General features: G+C 45.2%; 1 protein-coding gene and 1 long non-coding RNA gene across 2 annotated transcripts in view; one reads left to right on the top strand and one right to left on the bottom strand.

Annotated features, from left to right (window-relative positions):
• The window catches only part of SPATA13 (spermatogenesis associated 13), a 326,208-nt gene that overhangs the window by 138,232 nt on the left and 167,580 nt on the right, over nucleotides 1–20,396 (bottom strand). The gene's annotated exons all lie outside the window — the stretch shown is intronic.
• Nucleotides 3,143–20,396, top strand: part of LOC142069445 (uncharacterized) — a 36,512-nt gene continuing 19,258 nt past the window's right edge. The window contains exon 1 of the long non-coding RNA XR_012665270.1: nucleotides 3,143–3,291. This is a non-coding gene — a long non-coding RNA (uncharacterized LOC142069445). The remainder of the gene's footprint in view (nucleotides 3,292–20,396) is intronic.

Here is a 20,396-nt window from a genome sequence, read left to right on the forward strand (position 1 = left end):
TTTGCATTAAGGTACCAAACAAGGTGAAGTGAACCCAGCAAAATGCCTCTCTCTGTCACCTCCTAACTCCTTTAATACAAAATTATAATCTTTCTGTAGGTTTTTGAACTATCCTATCAAATGTAATTCAGAATTATATCCCTGCAATAGAATTCTATAGGATTGCTTTAAAAATTAATGAAAAAAGATCACTCTCTATGGAATTACATAGGATTTTAAATATTTATTTATTTACACCCAGTTGGTTCCATCCCTCTTGCATACTACAGAACTTTTCAATAAAGGGCAGCAGAACACTAAGCCAATTTTTTTTTTTAAATCTCCCATAGTAAAAACACACCGGATATTTCTGTACTAGAAATGCTACAGCAGCATAGCTGCAGCATATGCATTTACTCCAGTAATGGAAGGGGTTCTTCTGTAACTGTAGTAAATCCACCTCTCCAAGAGGCGGCAGCTAGGTAGGCATTGGGACTTTGGTAGGCTTAACTACATCTCTAAGAGGTGTGAATTTTTCACATCCCTGAGTGAGGTCAACCTAACTTTCTAGTGAAGACCAGCCCCCATACAAAACAAAGAACACTTTATGGCCTGCGCCTTCTCCTGCTAAAGTTAAAGACAAAATTCCCATTGACTTCAAAGGGAAAGAGACAAGAAGTGGCTAAGGCTATGTCTACATTAGCATTTTGTCAGTAAAATTTTTGTTGGGCAGTGGTGTGAAAAATCACTCCACTCACCAACATAAGTTTCACCGACAGAAGCACTGGTGTGGACAGTGCCATGTCGGCGGGAGAAGCTCATTGGGGGTGCTTTAATTCAACGGGAGAGAGCTCTTCTGTATGCTGGAAGGTCCATAGTGTAGACATAACCTACGTGAAAAAGGCATGATCTGTACCCATAAACCAGAGATGGGTGAATTCAGTATCTGTAGTTGTTTTACCTGTCTCATCCAATCAGTAAACTGCGCAGTTGGGCCCTGATTCAGCAAAGCATTTAAGCATGAGTTTTGAGGTCAAGTGTTTTACTGGATGATTCTATTAAAATATCACAGATAAACAGATAAACACACAATAACCAAGCTTGAGGCACATATACTGAGTCTCTGCTGCCTACACTTCTATTTACTGTACCTACTAGGATCATGTATAAGCTGATCTGACTGTCCCTAGGGCATAGTTTACAGGTAATCATCAGTTCAGATGGACAGCTTACATAATTATTGGAGAGGGTGTCATTCCCTGTGGTGCAAAAGTGTGACGCCCATGAAAGGGTTGATTTACGTAAGGCTACTGTTTCCATGGGATTGATTGACCAGTGAAAGTTTGTTCTAATGATGTAATGCCTGTAACTGAATAACCTGCCAGAGAACTTTGGTGGCTGAAGTTTTTGTGGAGCCAGAGGGAGCTGGAATGCTCTCTGCAGCTTGCTTGTGCAGTTTCAGTCATGTGCACTAATCTCTTGCTAAAATTACTTATTTTCTTAATTCAGCTCATGAATCTTAAATAGTTTTACTGTAAACAGAATTCTTTCTTCATGCCAGCACTAAAAGTATAGCCACCACCTTACACTTCATCACACCTGATGGCACTTACGTGCTAATAAACAAAGAGTACCTGGGTAGCTGAGGGAAGGAATTCATGGAGTGTCAAATATCAGTATCAAGTGGTAGCACACCATAGCGTACTGCTGCAGTCACCTGTGGCATGAGTTCAGAAACATTCTAGGGATTTCGTTTCACCTTGTTTCACCCCTTAATGTGAGCGCCTTATTGCCAAACTTCCATCTCCCATTCCTTGACCTCCCACCAAACTGGTCCCCGCAGCACAACATACCGCAAGGAAAGGCCGAACATTTTGTCTGAGTAAGTTTTAAAAATCCATTGTCACCCAAACCAGTCCCTGTAGTGGAAGCTCTTTTTTATGGCATTGTTTGGGTTCTTACACCATTCTCTCAAGTAAATGGTCTAGACGGGGCCATTAAGGCACAGCCCTTAGTAGTGAGGATGTGGGGAGCACACACAGGAGAGGATAAGGCTACACTTGTGCCTTGGGGAAGTGCAAGAGGGAAGGCTCCCTGTGTCCTCCACACCTTGTGGAGCCATGCAGGGCCTGCCTATTAGGCTGAATGCATTCATCTGTGTTGCAGGGGAGTTTGGATGGGGTATCCCTCCCTGTACAAAAATTGTGGGAAGAGCACTGTGACGGTGCCCCCCCTAAGGCTTTATGGAAATACGCTTATGAATATATATGACATAACTGGAATATGTTCTATGCTACATATGCCATGTAACATATCTATGTAAAGGTTATGATCTACTGAATCTATTAATCCTATTTGTATGCATGTATCATTTTTGTATTGGAAGTTATGAATATTGGCCGTGTACTGGCTTGATTTCTAAATAACCTTAGTAGAGCATTTGGTCAATTCCTGGAGAAAGGAATTCGTAAAGTAAGTGCCCAATCAAGAAGCACTTAACGAACAATGAATCTTGAAAGGCTCCAATCCACATAAGAAGTCTTCCTGGAGGCATTCAAGACACCATGTGGGCAATGGTTTCTGCCGTAAAAACTGTGAGTCATTCATGGACATGTTTCAGAGTAACAGCCGTGTTAGTCTGTATTCGCAAAAAGAAAAGGAGTACTTGTGGCACCTTAGAGACTAACCAATTTATTTGAGCATGAGCTTTCGTGAGCTACAGCTCACTTCATCGGATGCATACCGTGGAAACTGCAGCAGACTTTATATATACACAGAGAATATGAAACAATACCTCCTCCCACCCCACTGTCCTGCTGGTAATGGAAACTGCAGCAGACTTTATATATACACAGAGAATATGAAACAATACCTCCTCCCACCCCACTGTCCTGCTGGTAATGGTATTGTTTCATATTCTCTGTGTATATATAAAGTCTGCTGCAGTTTCCACGGTATGCATCCGATGAAGTGAGCTGTAGCTCACGAAGGCTCATGCTCAAATAAATTGGTTAGTCTCTAAGGTGCCACAAGTACTCCTTTTCTTATTCATGGACATGTGACTTGCCCAGGTGACTCCAGAACTCCATCTTGGAGCTGGACTTTGCATAGGAGAGAGTCTCCACCCACAAGAGAAAGTCTATTTAAGCCTGTGGGAGACCCCTCCATTAGCTCTTCAGCTGGCTAAAGAGAGAGCCTCTCCACCCCCAAGAAAGAAACTGGAACAAAGGACAATAACCACAGGGGGTGTGAATGATTGCTGGACCCGGACTAGAAGGAGATCAGTCTGTAAAAGGCAGCTTACTGGAACTGGTGAGGTTTTATCTGTATTCAGTTTTATTAGACATAGACTTGCGGCTTTTATTTTATTTTGCTTGGTAATTCACTTTGTTCTGTCTGTTACTACTTGGAGCCACTTAAATCCTACTTTCTGTATTTAATAAAATCACTTTTTAGTTATTAATAACCCAGAGTATGCATTAATACTGGGGGGGGGCAAATAGCTGTGCATATCTCTCTATCAGTGTTATAGAGGGTGAACAATTTATGCATTTATCCTGTATAAGCTTTATACAGGGTAAAACGGATTTATTTGGGGTTTGGGCCCCAATTGGAGTTGGACATCTGAGTGTCAAGGACAGGAACACTTCTGTAAGCTGCTTTCAGTTAAGCCTACAGCTGTTAGGGGACGTGGTTCAGACCTGGGTCTGGGTTTGCAGCAGGCTAGTGGGTCTGGCTCAAACCAGGCAGGACACTGAAGTCCTAAGCTGACTGGGCAAGAAAGCAGGAACAGAAGTAGTCTTGGCACATCAGGTGGCAGCTCCCAGAGGGTTTCTGTGATCCAACCTGTCACAAGCACAACTGGTACATTTTGGAGTAAATTCTAAAGAAATGGAGAGGGCAACACTGTAAGGATGAAAGCTGCTCCTGAAGGGAGCAACAGGACCCTCCAGAAATGCCTCTGAATACCTGAGAATCCAAAGCAGATGACCCAGTTGTGTATGACTTGTGTGTGTGAGAGGTATTATGGGAAGCTCCTAAACCCTTTCAGTTCCTGCTTTTTTCCTACCTGCAACAGCACCTCTCCTGTTGTGACTGACAGGAGCAAAGCCTTCTGGGACAGATTAACTCCACTAGTAGCAGGGTAGGCAGTCAACATGAAAGAACAGGTTCTGGAGACCCCAGCACAGTGACCACTTAACACTAAAATCTATATTTACTTTTGCTCATTAAAGATTTGCAAGGGGTAGGGCAAAGTCTGAAGGATGGTGACAATTGTTTCCCCATTGCCTTCTGGCCAGCACAGCTCTGTTAATTATTAAAAGACACATGGTTCTGTGTTAGAATTTTGGTTTTTTGGGGGATGGGGGAGATTTCATATCATCCTGTGACTTCTGACTTTCAGACAGGTCTCTGCATTCATTCTTACTATGTAGAAGTGTGTGCTGGGTTCCGTTTATTGTAGGGCCCTTAATGGTTGTTGAGAATGTAAGTTTTGCTGTCATTAACCATGATCAAGCAATGCACTTAAGCAGGTGTTTCAATTTAAGTCCCGTTGATGCCAATGGAACTAATTACATGCTAGAAATTAAGCACATTCTTAAATACTTTGCTGGTTTAGAACTATAGTATGTTTTTCTTTAAAAAAAACCCCAAACTGTATAAGAATTGCCGATAGGGAGACTGTTGTATTCACTGCACCCTTTAGCATCATCCACCCACGGCAACAAATGTTTTTCCAGACTTCTCATTTACAGGGAGAAAGAAACCTTGTGGGTTAGGTGCCCTCCCTTCTTAAAAGGAAAATCCTGTTACCGTGCCTAGAATATTAGTATACAAGGCTCTTGTCCAGTTGGCCTAATAAGTTGTAAGACCAGTTTGCATTCAGCTTTGCCTGACAGGTTTAATTTCCTCCTTTACCCATGAATATTCCTTGTGGCTGGAAAGGGTGCTGACAACAGTGGAGTTTGCAGGCTGTGTGCTTTCTCAGGCATATCCTCTTGTGGGACGGGACAGCATTATTTAATCAGAGCTACTATGTCATTTTTGCAATAATGTTCTTCCCTAGTTTAATTCAATTTCTGATCATAACAGTGGCCTTGGGCAAATAACTGGACCAGAATCTGCCACCGTTACTCAGGCTGAGTAGTCCCAAGAAGAGCTGGCTACTAAGCTGCTACTCAGTGTGAGTGTGTCAGAATCAGGCCCATAGAATTTTGGATCTAAACCCCAGGAATACCGGGGGGGGGGGGGGGAAATCACCTTCTCTCCCTCTCTTTCCTATACACATAAAAGTGGTAATAACTACATAAACTGCCAAACTGACTCTTTAAAGGTTTAACCCCAAAATGGGTGCAAGTCAGTGATACATTATTTTGCACTTGTATGCGAACCAGTCTTGGTGTGCGTGGACAGAACCCTGCAGAGCTATCTATTGATGTTACTGTTGTTAGGAGCATAAACAATCCATGAAATAAAAGGCTGTTCCAAGGCTGTGGGCAGACCTGAAGGATATGCATTTAATAGGGATTTTAATAAGCCATTCCCTCTGAACTTACAGCCCAGCCCTTTGACAATTCCCAACCCATTGCCATGGGCTAAAAGGTACTGCAAAATGCATGCATAAAGGTACTGCAAAATGCTTTCTAAGTGTGAACTCTAAAGTTTGGAGGAGTCAGGTTGTGACAGTAACACCCCCACATTTCCACTCCTGGCCCTGGCTTTCTGAATGCATGTGTTCAGGTCCTACTAATAGATTTTTTTAAAAGTACTAATTAGTCTTGTTTGCTTATATTTCCAGAAATGTGGTGGGACTAATAGTTAACTTGCTCTTAAGGTTTTTCATTTTATGCAGATTTATCAGTATTTTTACATACTATTCAGTGTAACTAACTTATACCACAGTAGTGAGTGCTATGGAAAGGCCAGTTTATTAACTGAACCACTTTTCATATTTTACATGCCGTCTTTTGCTAATAGTACTTAAGATTTGAATGTCTGGAAGGCAATGGAACATTCTCAGTGGAGAGCCCTCAGCTCTGGAATTCACTATCCCATTGGTTCATCAGAACCTGAGTCTGTTGATTTTTTTTTTGCTTATCTATTCACTGTGGGCCAGATCCACACAGGACCACTTATGTGGTATTTGGTACTCAAAAATTCTGAGGGATGACAGGACAAAAGCAGATGTGGACAAAGGGGGGAGTGATTTGGATGTACTCTGCAAGAACTAGGAACCTTCAGACTGCAATAACTTCTGAGAACTTACCAAGCAGAGAGGATTTGAGGGACCTGTCCCAGTCATGAGATTGTAAGGGGATAAAGGGAGGTTGGGCTGGGCTTTCTTTCCAATGGCTATTGAGAGAAGTCTTCCCTTTTGGACCATATTCTTCCAATTGAGAACTATGTTTTAGAACTCACTATGTCTGGGTCACACTATGCCGTTCTGTCTTCCATCCACAGGTGATACTAAGCAACTACTCCAGGGCATTATCTCAAAACTGTACGGCTGTGGATCTTGACTAGGCAATTCAGCTCCAGCTCTGTGCCACAGTATGAGGCCAGAATTTAATCAGATGACTTTTGCCTGATAAGGGGCAGGTGTGGAGAAGAAATAAGTCTCCTATTTGGGAGAGGACCCCTTTCAGTTTGACACTTCCAATAAGTCACCTGTATTGCTTATCATTTGCAGCTCTGCTGAGAGCCTTCCGCATGAGTGCACTAATTTAATTTTGGATTTAATAAACTCTGATCTGCTGGAGACATTTACTCCTACATTTAGGCCCTCAGTTACTATGGCGACAAATGCAATGGCAATGCCAATGCATTAAATAAACTGAATCACTAACAGAGCTATTTATAGATAATAAAAATAAGACTGTGCCTTAGGGGTGGATGAACCCTACCATGTTAGGGTTCAGTTTTGGACCAGATAGGTGCCATGACAGAATCTGGACCCTGGCCTTCCTCTTCAGACCGTACTCTTAGAACTAACTCCCAGGAACTCTTCTTACCCTGCAATGTAGCCAATTAGTCCTCCTACCTGCATTTTGGAGAGGGTCTTGGCGTATTGGGGTTTTTTGCCATCCACTTTTCCTTGAATAGCCTCATTAATGTTCCTCTCTGCTGACCTCAGCTCACAAAAGCAAGATTTGGCTCAGCAGACTGAGATTGGTCTAGATTTCTGCTTTAACTCTTTTCCTAGCCATGTGGTGATAATGACATTTTGACCCATGTAATAACGATAATTCAATTTTCTCAGATTGAGGATATAGCTCTTATAAACAATAGGCTACTGTTGTAGCTATTGCTTAGTTGAACACTGTAGCTATTTGGTTATAAGGGAAGATGGTATCCCCCCAATCAATCAAATGTTAGTAAAGCAGCAGAGCATTTCATGTCCTAGAATCATCATTTCCTTATTTTGTGGAAAACCAGCTTTCCTTCTGCTGAAGAAGCCCAGCATATGCTTTAAAGACAGAGGAAACTAGGAAAAACCAGTGTTTATATAAAAGGATGAAGTTTGTTTAGGAAGGAGACCTGGCCATATTTCACACAGAAGATCTTTGTAAGCATTAATTCAGCACTATTTATTTGGCCTTGACTGGCATGCCTGAAAGTGTTTATGAGTAAGGACAGGACAGTTTAAACTGTTGGGGCGTCTATAAAGAAATGACTGTGACACAGATTAAGCCATTTATGCTGCTGTCACTTATGGTAGTGCAGTTTCCTCACAGCGTTGTATTTTGTTTAAATGAGCAAAGAGCAATCCCCTGATACAAATAGGAGGAGAATGACTCAGAAGGGAGATTGCACAGATCCTGGTTATGTATCAAGCGTAGTATACCTTGGGATTCCAAAGCAGCTAACTTAACCCCTATGGAAACCTAAAGGGGGATAACTTAGACTGGTACAGTGGAACAACATTCACCTGTCCAAGTATTCACAGAAAAAAATAATTTATCTGCTTCTTTGGATCCAGGCCAAACATTGCATTTCATAATATATCAATCAGTTTGGACTCAACCTGCCTGAATTTCTGGTTAATATTTGCTGATCTTGGCAAATATGACACCCATTTCTATTTTCTAAGGGAGGGATTTGTCAAATAAATTCATTTCCATATGTGTTTCCATACAAAACACAAACATCTGAGCTGGATCTACAAGCCTTTTCCTGGCTTGATGGGCCTCTGACAATGCCTCTCTTTCAGACCTGTGCAAAACATATGACAGGCAGACAGTGACAATTTTTTGAAACAAGATGTGCATTTTGATCTGACCCAGTGGTATGAACTTTGCTGCAAGCAAAAATGAAAGTCATGTATCCAAGAAGACCTGAATGTTGGATGCCTTGCATCTATGTTCATCTAGGTGCATTGCATAATCTCACCCTGAATCTTACCTACCTGATAGGCAGCTCCCTGTCAAAGCATGAAGCCTTCAGAGAGGAGTGCAGTCATTTGAGAAATGGATGTTTTTCCCCTTTGAAAATACTTTAAGACCAGATTCTGCCTCATTTGTTTATTTCAATGTATAAATACGCAATGAATGGCTCTGGGTGCTGTCACATGGTTGAAAATGTATGGTAGCGAATAAAGTCGGATTGAAACTGCATGATAAAGTGCAGTGTAATTGTCACATTCTAGGGTGCAATCCAGACCTGTGAAGGGCTGTGTCACCACTGCGCTACAGCCCTGGGTGCCTCCCAGTGCTTTGTTGCTGTATCTCCCAATCTGGGGCCCTCACAAACAGCATGCAGGTCATACCCTGAATGTCTGTGCATTGTTGCAGCCTGCCAGCATTATCCAGCCACATTCTGGCATCTACCAGCCTAGGTTACCACTTGCAGGGTGACCCCAACACATTCCCAGTCCTGAATTTTCCCCCAAAATGTATGTTCTGCACTGTCCAGCCCTTTTTTGGACAGTTGAGATATTTTAGGTCTGTTGCCCATGTAAGGGAACACTGTCCAACAGTTTGCTACTTTAAATGGAGTTACCACACAGCTCAGTTTAACCACAACACTGGATTAGTTTTGATTAAAGAATAAAACAAGTTTATTTAATTACAAAGAGAGAGGTTTTAAGTGAGTACAAGGCATTAAAGTCAGAAATAGTTACAAGAGAAAAGAATAGCACTAGAAAGCATTGTAAAACTTAAATTAGACTTGGTTCAAGGTGAAATCCCTTACCACATGTTCCCGGTAACACTGCTAATCAAATTTCCAAATCTGCTTCTGAAGACCAAAGGCTGTTTTTTTTTTTGTCGTCTTAAGTGTGTGTGAAAGAGAGATGGATAGGGAGGGACACCTTGGGGTGTTTTTGCCCAAAATTCATAGCCTAGTCACCCTTTGAAAGGCATTTTCCGGAGGTTACCCCTAGATTAAGTTCATTCTTGCTGTGAGGACGGAGACAAGACATTTTGTGGTGAAAGAGGTTCCATGCTGTTTACTAAAATGCAGATCAGTTTGTTCCTGCCCCCTTCCCTGCCAAAGAATGGCCGCTTGACAGGTGATTGCCCATCAACTTTGACACCTGGCAAGAGGTGTCAGTTCGTCCTTTGTCTTTGAAAAATGGGTTTACCCAGACTTTTCTTGTAGCCACCTCTCAGACATGATTTCAGCTTATGTTCATAACTTTACATATAATGTTGCTACCCACATTTCACTACGATATTATTGACCAGCAAGTTATTAGTTTTCAAGTGATACAGCACAAGGCATATTTTGTACAAAGATAATTACAGTGGTGTAATAGAGTGTGAATACAGAGGTGCATTCGGTCAGAGTCATACAATCATGCAGACAAAGGCATGCTGGAAGGGGCTATGTTGAAGCTGGACTTCCCAGGAAGAATTCTGGGAGAGTTTGGCAGAATTCCTCCTCGGGGCTCCTGGAGGGAACATACCAAAGCAGCATCTTCATCTTCCTACTCCCAATCCTTTCCATACTCACCCGTCCCTCCCTACTCTCTTTTCAAGCAGCTAGCGCACATGGGAGGATTCACAGAGAGCAGAAGCTGGACTCCCCATCCATGCTCTGCCTGGCCTGTTGTCCAAGATGCAGGAGTTGGATGGCGGTTGTGGGGTAGGCTCTTTGCCCTATTCTTCCTCTTTTAGCCCCTCCCAGGGGTTGGCCAGAGTCCTACCCTTCTTCTGTATAGCGACCTTCATGCAAATGCTTCATGAAACTGGATAATACAGTCCCAGAACTTAATTACAGAAGGGAGAGAGGGAAATTAAAAGGAATACGCAAGATAGAAAAGGTTTATTATTGAATCAGCAAGTATATGAGTCAATATGCCCCTCAGTTACACAGGTGTACCTGCACTGTGTTCAAGTTCACTTCAGTGAGCTCAGTAGGGGTTGCCCCTGTGTAAGTGAGGTCAGTATGGAGCCGGTGAGAAAGGGATGCAAACTTTTAACATGGCATCTGGAGGGCTAGAATGAGATGGAAGTAATGGGGGCAGAATCTAAAAAATGTTGCATTGTCTTCTTCGGAACCTGCACATTGCAAAGTAAATGGATGCTGAAAATTCCCACCAGAGCTGCTGCTTAAAACCCACCCCTCTCTTTTCTACGGTGTAGACTACATGTAAGCACTGGTGAAGGACTTGGAGATCGGACCGGATTAGAAATGTGAGAAGGGGAATTCCTACTGAAGTCAAAGGAGCAGCAGCTGGATTAACTAGGGAAATGCAGATAAACAGATCCAAGATGCCAAATTTGTATCCAGATTTTGAACTTCTCAAAGTTCAGGGCTCCTTAGAACTAGGGTTTCAGGTCAGCCCATTATAGAGAAGAATCAGATATGAATTTAGAATTAAAATCCAGATTGTGGCTCCTTTCTCTCTCCTCCCACAGTCTGGGAACAGCCAGTCCCGGGCATGTGGTCTAGGGTCATCATTAATTAAATGGATGTGGATGGGCAATTAGTGCCTTTTCTGGCAGAGTCCCTATTGTTTTCTACTCAAAGGAAACAATGAGAGCCAAGGTAGCTGTCACTGGAAACCCCCTCTCTCTTAACACAGTCATCTTGTTAATCAGAACAGAATTTCTTACTTCATCTGAGACAGAGGCCATCACTGCCAGAAAGGACAGCAAGAGGGGCAGCGGGGCCAGCAGCGCTATGGCTGTGGGAGGTGAATAGAACTGCATTTACTGCCGGTTATTTCTGTAACATTCAGAATAGATCCTTTTGTCACATACAGAAATGCACTAAGAAAAGCACAAGAAGCAATGAGAACAGAGAACGGGACAACCAATATGTGTTGAGGCAATGTCACAGGCCCAATCCTGTTTACTTTACTCACATGAAGAAGCCCTCGGATTTCATGAGTATGGAAATCAGGACTCAGCTCCGTATCCCTTACTGACTCCTACTTCTAGAATTGCCATGTCTAAGAATATGATAATGGAATCAAGTTAGGGCAGCAGTTCTCAATCAGGGGTTAGGGACAGGGGCCCAGGGCTGAAAGCTGAAACCCCGCTGTGTGGGGCTGAAGCCCAGGGGCTCCCAGCCCTGCCACCTGGGGCTGAAGCTGAAGCCTGAGCAACCTAGCTTTGCGGGGACCCCTATGAAACAGGGCACTGGGCAATTACCCTGCTTGCTACTCCATAATGCTGACCCTGGATTTTATATGCAGAAAAACAGTTGTGGCACTGGTGGCCGTGGAGTTTTTATAGCATGTTGGGGGGGCCTCGGAAAGGAAAAGGTTGAGAACCCCTGAGGGGTAAATGATGAATAGATCCCCTTGGAGAGACACGGGAAATGGGCAGTGGACTATTTTCCCACACACCTAACTGCTATGGCCTAAGGTAACTAGGAAAACCCAAGTTTTAAAAAGCATCCTGCGCTTCCTGATTGAATCCTTCCTGTCATCTTGCAGTGTCATTGCTGGATCCAAACTTTCTGTGCAATTATACCAATGCATCACTTGATGTTATGAATCCAAAAGCTCTACATTTGTGCTTTTAAGTGGAAATGGTTGGTGACAAATGTACTTTCATCTCTACTTCAGCTGCCCTTAAAACAAACAAACAAAAAAAAACCCAAGACCCAAAAACCATCTGTAACAAAAAGCTTGCTTTCCATTTTGTCACATTTCTGGAGGATTCCATGGAAACAGAGGTTAGATGCTATTAAAATGCTGAGCATGTAATTAGAGAGACAAGATGGGTGAGGTAATATCTTTTGATGGACCAAGTTCTGTACACGTAGCTGGCACTCAATAATAAACAATAATAAAAAAAGAATGAATTCAGCACTTGCAAAAAGTGCCAGACTCTCTATTTATCTTACCCAGAAAGCAACAATAATACCAGCAGTGGAAGTTCAAGCTTCCCCCTGCTATCCAATGGGCTCTAGCCAGGCTTGGAGGGGCCACCTGGAGGATAATGAGATTTATTTAGTCATTGGCCTGTCTGCTGGAACTGCCAGGGTGATGAGTGGTTTTGCGATGTGGAAACTTCTCTGCTAGGAACTGAGTAATGTCACATAGTCTCCTAGGAGCAATCAGATCCTGCTTCCTACCAGACCCAAAGTATGTAAGGCTCCAAGTGTCATTGCACAGGCCCTGAGAACGTCACTCTAAGTTCATTGTGAAGCAATTTTGAGAAAAACAAAGGAAAGAAATAAAAAGAAATGATTCTCTGATCTTCTTCTCTGCCCAGGACCCAGCCACCGGCATGAAGAACATTATCAGTCAGAGCCGCAGTTTGACTCAGAAAACTGAGGTTGTACCAGGCAGTGCTCTAGTGCTGGATTATTTTAATTAATCGGCTCTTTGGGGCTTGTTCGTGATTTCAAAAGCCATGTACTCACAGCAGCTCAGAAAACCTCAGGAAAGGGGTGTTTCGAGTCTGTAGGGCTATACATAGCTTTTCCTGGGAACTTGTGAAGTCTCAGGCAGAGCAACTGGAGTCCTGATCATGGGAGGTTACTCCAGGCTGCTAAATACATGCAAGATGGGGTAGGGAACAAAGAGCAGAGTGAACCCACACTAGAACAGCCAGAAGGGTGGGGGGAAAGACAGGAGTAATAGCTCTGTCTAGCTATTCTTAAAGAAAGGAGAGAGGGAGATACAGGACTAGAGAAGAAACACCCTCTTCCTCCCAGTAGCTAAAAGCCACAAAATAATTGTAGTGAGATGCTCTGACATCACTTTGCAATATTCAAGCTGCGATGTTACGTCTGTACTCAATGATAGCATGTCATAGTGATGCAATAACCAATGTAAAGATGGCAGAGGTTGGATCATGCCATGGTTATTTGTAGCGCTCTCTGACTGCACGGCTCTCCAGCTCTCCAAAGTCCAGAACTATTGCCATGGAAGGTATTATCTACAGATGTATGTACACCCCACCCCACACACACACCAGTTACTAAGTACCTCTGTTAAACTCTATCTTGCAGAGAAAGGAGGAATATTAAGAAGACCCAATGTCAAACTCTCGAGGGGAACCCTAAAAAGTCAGGGTACAGTAGATTCTACTCTCTCACACTGAAGTGCAGATCAACCACAAATAAAATGAGTATATTAAAATATTTTTGTAAAAAACACACACCCCAAATCTTGAGGCAATGAAAATCTGATACCCTAGTGCTCTGTATGGACTATTTTTTGGCATTCTAAATTTCTAAATTCAAATTCATATTAGGCACCTTGATTACACAGAAAGGCGCAATAGGTTTCTTGTCAGCTTATTGGAATAGCCTGCATGCTACAGACAGGATGGAGTACAAGCTCAGTTTTCAGAAATCTGCAGGCCCAGAGAGCCATTGGAGAGTGTTCATCTGGTCTTAATTACAGAGGAATACATTCCTCACTTGCGTGCTTAGCATTATGTAATACACAACAACTAATGTTTTGCACCCTTACACTCCAGCCTTGCTTGAAACAGCAACTGGCAAGCAAAATTAGCATCTTGATCTCTCTGACTGACAATCCATTCTGTTTGTGCCAAGCATTAATAGCAAACCTGCTGGAAGGAAGTTTCAGTGGGTGGCCTGTTCCCCATGCAGCAATAACCCAGGTGCTGATGGCTATAAAGTCCAGGCCTTGCTGAGATAGGCAGATGTCTTGTGGGCAGTAATGTGTCATTAAGACTGTAATTATAATTTTAAAAAGAAATGCAATTGTACATAAACTTTCCCAACCTGGCATCAGAACTTCCCCAGAATAATTCCTGTTTGAACTAGAGCAGATCTTTTTTAAAAAAAAAAAATCCATGCTTTGTTACTTTCTATCTCACAGTTTTGTTGCCTGAGAGACTGATGATGATCTTTCTGGTTTTGTTCACATACAATACTTCAAGGAAACTGTGGGCTCAATCCGCAGCTGTCTCAAATGTACCCCTGGAGCAGATGAGGAAAGTGGAGGGCAAGCTGGCTCTAAACCACCTTTCTGCTCCCCTGATCCCGCCTGGCAAGGGTTTAACCATTTTGCTACATCAGCTGCAGCAGTCCCACGGGAGCCACTGTGCTGGCACAGGGTAAGGTGAAGAGCTGTGTGATCTCTCCTGACCCAGCACACCCTCTCCCGCTCCATCCCGGACCCCGACATTGCGGGTGCAGGGTGGGAATGGGTGACCGTATGACACCTTCACTGGACCCACGTATGCAGAGGATCCTTCTGCATCAACAGAATCCTCACCTGTCTCTTTAAGAAGCTTTCTGGCTGCATTGCACTGAGGCAGGGCAAGTCAGACAGTTCTGGGATCAAGGACTGAGCCCTACAGTTCAGGTGTTTTTACCACAAGGTTCACGTTTAAATATAACTGCACTGACATGTGCATTTGAATGGAACATTCAATTTTCAGGCATTAATTTAAATGTTAGTTTGGAAGTGATGTGCATCGCCAGACAGTCCCAGGGTAATAGTTATTCTGTCTTAGAACAAAACAGCATACCCCTTCGAGTCATGATTGCATTAGAACAAGGAGTCATTTAATGATACCTCTCTAGTAGGCGAACGGGATTCCTGATTTCTAAAGTCGGCATGGGCTAGAGGGGGTTGGGATGTGGGGGGGAGGCTGAGGGCTCTGGGCTGGGGGTGTGGGCTCTGGGTGGGGCTGCGGATGAAGAGTTTGGGGTGCAGTCGGGGCTGGGAGTCGCAGTAAGCGCCACCAGCACACCGTACCCTCTCCCACACTGCAACCCCCTGCCCCAGCCCAGACTCACCTTCTGCCCCAGCCCAGACTCCTCTGCTGCAGCTCTGCTCCCAGCACTGCTTCCTGGGCTGTTTTTTCTGGCCCCTCTAGCTCTGGTTGCTGCAGCTTTGCTCCCAGGGCAAGTCTGCTCTCTCTGGGCTGTGCCTCTGGCTTTGGGGCTGCAGCTCTGCTCCCAGGACAGGGTCTGTTCTCTCTGGGCTGCTTTTCTGGTCCCTCTGGATCTGGCACAGCTTTGCCCCCCAGCTCAGCGTGGGCCCCTTCTACCCCCCAAATTCCCTCCTGGAGCCTGCACACACCCCCAACCCCCTGCTCCAGCCCCCCCCCGTACCCCAAACTCTTCATCTGCAGCCCCACCCAGAGCCCACACCCCCAGCCAGAACCCTCAGCCTCCCCCACAAATCCCAACCCCCCTTCCCCAACCTGGAGCCCTCTTGTGCACCCCAAACCCCTCATCCCTGGCCCCAGCCAGAGTCCTCTCCCCCCCCAAACCCAGACCCCTCTCCTGCACCCTGAACCCCTCATTTCTGGCCCCACCCAGAGCCTGCACCCCCAGCCCAGAGCCCACACCCCTCCCACCCCAAGCCTCTGGCCCAGCCCAGAACCCTCTCCTGTACCCCTCATCCCAGCTCCACTCCAGAACCCACACCCTGAGCCAGAGCCCTCACCCCCCACTTGCACCCCAACCCTCTGCCCCAGTCTGTGAAAGTGAGTGAGGGTGGGGGAGAGTAAGCGATGGATGGAGGGGGGGATGGAGCGAGCATGGGTGAGCCTTGGAGAAGGGGCGGGACAAGGACTTGGGGAAGGGGCGGGGCGCAGGGCAGAGATGTTCGGTTTTGTGTGATTAGAAAGTTGGCAACCGTAGGCGTGTGTGTGTGAGTGTGTGTGGCACTTAGGCTATATCTACACTACAGCTTATGCCGGCATAATTTATTTTGCTCAGGGGCCTTGAGCAACATAAATTATGCTGGCATCAGCGCTCATGTGCCCAGCGCTACTGCCGCCCGTTGAGGTGGTTTTCTTATGCCAGCGGGTGAGCTCTCTCCTGTTGGCATAGAGCCTCCTCACCACACGTGTGCTGTACTGGTACAGCTGTGTCACTGCAGCGCCGCATGTACAGACACGGCCTTAGAGAAAGGCTCTGGGTCCGGGGTGCTGGTTGAAAAGTTTGGGCCTTTAAGCTAAGAAACTGCTCCTTTTGCTTTTGGTTCCTTCTGCGTGTGCAGATGCAGAACTTTATACATTCCTTGTAAATAAACAAGATTGCACCAAAGAAAATACCAGACTCCATCATCAATTTCTACTCCCAGCTGGATCATTCCCCGGTCCCTGAACTTCAACTAGTCCCTAGGGTCGAAAAGGGCTAACAATCACCCTTCATGAGACTGGTGTAACGAATTCTCAGGCTGCTGCTTCAGAGATACGGTAGCTTTTGAAAATGGAGATGTTTACTATCAGTTTCTGTAAAGCACATGTAGAGATACTAGATGTAGTGACAGGGTCACACTCTAGTCCCTGGTGAAAAAAAGATTTTAACTTTAGTTACGCTCCTCTTTCACAGATGCTCAGGGGAAGGACAGTAAGAATGGCTGTTTGACAGAGAGGGGAAACAATGCCTTTGAGAAGGACAGGTTCTGTGCCCAAGAGACAAGAAATGCTGTGCAATATGGGTTTATTCCTCAAGTCCTTAGTCAAGCAAAACTCCCATTTGATGGTCCTTTAAACGTAAGAGGATAATCTCCATGCCTCTCTTGTAAGATTGCCAACCACGAAGGCCCACTGTAATGGCAGTATCTGCAATAAATATATTATTTATATAATGCTTTACATGTTCAAGTGTTTTGCAGACATTAACTAATTAATGCTCACAGCACCCCTGTAAGGTGGGCAAGTATTACCACCCCATTTTACACAGGAAGAAACAAACAAACAAACAATGATGATGATGTGATTTGCCCAAGGCTACACAGTGAGTTGGTAGCAGAGCCAGGGCTACAGCTCAGGAATTCCTGACTGCCAGCCCTGTGCACATCTGTCCCCTAGCAACTTTACTGAGGCTACCAAGCCATTTTTTCATAGTTACGTAACAGTTAGATGGTAACAACTTCAATCACTACTGACTTGTGCCTGGTTCAAACCAAACAACCCAGAGGTAAAGAGCTGTATCAGCCCCCTGAAATATCTTTTTCCTCACTCTCTGGTATTTCAACATACACGACTACACCCAAAACATGTAGGCACCACTCCACAAACAAACTAGTGTTCCTGAATGTAAGCGGGGGAATAGTCCCGCTCTTGTGTGGAACTTTCCTGGCTTCTGCACTACCCCAGTGAAGTGGGCTAGCGAAAGGATCTGAGTCCTCGCTCCCACTTCCTTTACCCAGCAGCCTCCCTGCCCTTGAGGACTCCCCTTCCACTCTCCTGTCTGGCAGAGTCCTTGTAACCCCAACAAGGCTGGGCCCAGGATTCCTGGGGGGCTCGATCCCCAACCCTGCTGTGGTCACCTAGGACAGGGGCTAGAGTGTCCCCACTCCAGGGTACTCTCTCTGCACTGGGCACTTCTCTGACCAGTACATACAAGTTAAAGCAAATGCAAGTTATTTAATCAACATTTTAAAAAGAATAAGGGAAAATGAGAAAGGTTAAAGGAAACACATCAACCCGCTCTGTGGCAAGGAACATCACAAACAGTGTCTCTGGAACGTCCGGGCATTCACAGTCTGTTCCGTGTAAGTCCCAGGCCTTCTTCTCAGGCCCTGGCTGTGCTGCAGGGATGCTGTGGGTTGGACACTTGCTCTGGTGGTGGCCACAGGCTCTCAGGCTCGCCCAGTGTTGCCCCCGCACTGTCGGGGTTACGATCCACGCCTGGCCTGCAGAGCCTCTTGGCTGAGGCATCTCCCTGTGTTGGGCCCGCTGCCCAGGGTCCCCCTCACTCTTCCCAGCTGCTCACCGCACCCAGCTCCAGACTGCTCCAGCCCCAGCTCCACCACTCTGTCTCTACTGCTCTGCCTCCAGCTCTCTGGGCTGCTTCTTTGGCCCCTCTGGCTCTGGTTGCTGCAGCTCTGCTCCCAGGGCAAGTCTGCTCTCTCTGGGCTGCTTTTCTAGTCCCTCTGGATCTGGCACAGCTTTGCCCCCCAGCTCAGCGTGGACCCCTGCTTTCTCCTCAGCTCAGCCCCACTCTGTCTGACCCAGGCAAATCCAGCTCACACAGAGGACGGGACCTCCCTGGCCTCCTGACTCTCTGATTAGCCTGCCAGCCCTGTCATTCAGGCTGATCTGGAGCATTGGCCTCTCCCCATTGTTCCTGGGGGCTGTCAGTCTCAGGGTCCGGATTCCCCATCGACCCTTCCCCCTTTTTAGTACTTGGAGCTAGCCAACCAAAACACCCCCACTGAATGTTAGTAAGGGGGCAACAGTCCCCTACATGAAGATTGCCAGTGACAAGAACTGCCCCATTGTGTAGTGATTAGTGAATACTTCCTTCCCCCTCACCCCAGATGAGAAATGGACTGTGTTTCAATTTGATTTTCACGATGTGACAAAACTATCAGAAATTGCTTTCTGGAAATATTCCAGTTCAGCAGGAGACAAGAGATGCTGTACCCGGGCCACTCTGAAGAGACAGACTGTGGCACTCCCCCAGCATCTTTCTGAGAGTAAGTTTCAAACCAATACAGGCTGCTCTGGAGTGTGAATTAAGTGAGTTTGGATGGTCTTACGTTACTGATAAAAAGCTTAGTGAAAAATGTAGACCTGGAGACAAGTTGTTTCAGTCTAATCATTTCTGGATTAGAAGATGCTGTATTTCTGACAAGGCTGTTAACGGCCCTGATGTTTCTTGCCTCAGAGAAGATATTGAGCGAGCTGCAAGTTTTGAATCTATTTTATAAAGATCTGAGATGTTTGCATGAACAGTGATTATATTATACAAACACACACAAACTGCATCAAGTTTATCTTGTCTATGGCATTGTGCTTGCACCCTACAGCCTCTGAGCTAATTGTAAGTGTCCTCCTTTCATTCTGCAACCACTGGAACTCACTGAAATTTCTCTTTTACACCATAACTAGAAACAATCAGCCCATGGCTAATAACCAAGCAATTACGGTCAATTTACAATTCTAACAGCCAGTGCTGTAACTGCATTTCAGTGCTAGGGGCAAGCAATCATATTTGTGCCCCTATTGGCCGCCCACAATACCTACTCCCACATTGCTTGTTGAATTTTTACCCCACGCCTGCTATTATGGCCACGGGTTCTGCAGGACCCATAGGATCCCAGTCCCACTGCAGGGCTCTACCCCCTACTGTTTTTTTTTTTGTCCACCCCATTTTTCTGCTCCCCTCCTCCCACAGGTTTGCGTTCTGGGTGGCTGCCCCGCTCTGCTGACAGCTAATACTAATGTTTCCCTAGTGTATATTACTCCAATAAGAGCTGGAGAAGGCAACGATGAGGAATATGGTTTCATTTTGGGACCTTTCCAGGCCTATATGCTGCTTTAGTAAATGTAGAATGCCTATTACCTCAAGATATTTTAAAAAGAAAAGTTAATAATGTAGGGTGAGATTTTAAAAGGTGCCCAGTGCTGGTAACAGAGCTACCTGGGATGTCTTGAGGACTGTGTCATTTTAGGAGCAAGAAGTTTTCTGGTCCTACTTGCAGACTAGGGGGCTCTGCAAAGCAAAGCATGGGATCAGAGTCAGTCTGAAAAGAGACAGTTTAAAGCCAGGTAGGGGGAGTAAGTTCCTCTCTGCCTTAGCCCTGGTCTACACTAGGACTTTAGGTCGAATTTAGCAGCGTTAAATCAATGTAAACCTGCACCTGTCCACACAATGAAGCCCTTTATTTCGACTTAAAGGGCTCTTAAAATCGATTTCCTTACTCCACCCCTGACAAGTGGATTAGCGCTTAAATCGACGTTGCCGGCTCAAATTTGGGGTACTGTGGACACAATTCGATGGTATTGGCCTCCGGGAGCTATCCCAGAGTGCTCCATTGTGACCGCTCTGGACAGCACTCTCAACTCAGATGCCCTGGCCAGGTAGACAGGAAAAGAACCACGAACTTTTGAATCTCATTTCCTGTTTGGCCAGCGTGGCAAGCTGCAGGTGACCATGCAGAGCTCATCAGCACAGGTGACCAAGATGGAGTCCCAAGAATCGCAAAAGAGCTCCAGCATGGACCGAACGGGAGGTACGGGATCTGATCGCTGTATGGGGAGAGGAATCCGTGCTATCAGAACTCCGTT

Source organism: Caretta caretta, chromosome 1 (assembly GCF_965140235.1).
Source record: "Caretta caretta isolate rCarCar2 chromosome 1, rCarCar1.hap1, whole genome shotgun sequence".
NCBI lineage: Eukaryota > Metazoa > Chordata > Testudines > Cheloniidae > Caretta > Caretta caretta.